The sequence below is a fragment of the Exophiala dermatitidis genome, assembly GCF_000230625.1.
Source record: "Exophiala dermatitidis NIH/UT8656 unplaced genomic scaffold supercont1.5, whole genome shotgun sequence".
In the NCBI taxonomy this organism is placed as follows: Eukaryota; Fungi; Ascomycota; class Eurotiomycetes; order Chaetothyriales; family Herpotrichiellaceae; genus Exophiala; species Exophiala dermatitidis.
In genome coordinates, this window is record NW_008751650.1 from 2,391,590 (window position 1) to 2,393,258 (window position 1,669).

Consider the following 1,669-nt stretch of genomic DNA (forward strand, 5'->3'; position numbering starts at 1 on the left):
GAAACGCTATATCTTTTACTTAAAGAAGGCGATTTCGTTCTTCTAAATAATATATTAAAGTAGAAATTTAAATCTAACTACTTTAGACTCTTTCGGATTCTAAAGAAGCTATAGTTTAATATATACGTATTAGAAATAATAGACTAGAAGATTTTATATCTATTTATCTATAGAAGCCGTCTAATATAGTATTACTTAATAGATTTAGATAAGTAGATAATCTAATCGCTTACTAAGATATAGTAAATATAACTCTAAATAGTTAGAGATAGTATAACGAAGTCTTCGAATAAAGTACTTTAGATACTTAGTAATAAGTTTAATCTCTTAACTATATCTATAAAGATATAAGCTATTCTCGAATAGTCTTAGTCTCGAAATATATATAAAGTATATTAGTTTTTAGATTTAGCTTTCTACTATTAAAGATTTATCTAAGACTTTATAAAGATTATTATATCTCTATTTAATTTATTAATTAAGACGGATATTAAGCTTTAAAAAAAGAAGTTCTAATCTATTTAATAGAACGCGAGATATAAGTATATCTTCTAAGTACTTAAGAAGATTCTCGCTATTAAACTAGTTTTATAATAAGTTAATAAATTAAAGCCTTTTTATATAGAAATAGACTACTTCGAGTAGGCTTTAGGTTATATTCTTTTATAAGAAGGACTCGATAGAAAGTAGTATCTAGTTATCTATAATAGGCGGAAACTTAATAGAGCTAAGCTAAACTATTTTATATATAAAAAGAAGTTTCTTACTATTAAGTATACTCTTCGAATCTAGATTATATATCTCTAGAATAGCTATAAGATAGTTATCGTAATCGATTATAAGAGTCTAAAATATCTAAATACTATTTAGATACCTTTAAAGCGCCTTATATAATAGATTAATAAGTTTTTCGAGTTCGACTTAGATATTTAATATTATAAAGACTCCGAAGCTATTATCTCTAATACTATTTCTAGATAACTTAATTTTCTAAAAAAGAGCTCTATTAATAAAGTATAGATCTCTAGCGGCGTAGAAGTATCTCTAAATATCTAATAAATAGTATATTTAGATAATAATATAGAATAGAAAGATACTATTATAGCTTAATTAATAACGAAGAATAAATTCGACTTAAGCTCGGCCTAGAAAGAGTAGCTAGCGTATATTAAGAACCTAGATTAATACTTCGTAGAAGAAGACTATCTATTCTAAAAGATTAATAATTACTTCGCTCTCTTTATCTTTATATTATTTCGTTAAGACTTTATTAAGTACTATTATAAGTACTATAAATATTATAGCGCGGCTACTATAGAAAGTATTATTAAGATACGTAAATAGTAACTATCTATAACGAAGAATATTCTTATATATACTCGAACTTATAACTAATACTAGTTAGTCTAGAGATAGAAGAAGAACTAGAAAAAATTATATTTATAGGTTAAATAGATCTCCTAATTCTTTAAGAAGTAGATAATTAACTTCGTTAGCTTACTATTAACTATACTCTATAAGAATTAATAGATTCTAACGACTATTAACTTCTCTATAGACTAGTTAATAGTAAAGGTTATAAAGAACACTATAAATAAAGTAGTTATCGACTTTCTATTCGAAATCTACTACTAGTATAGAGTATTTTAAGAATTATTATTAAATAATA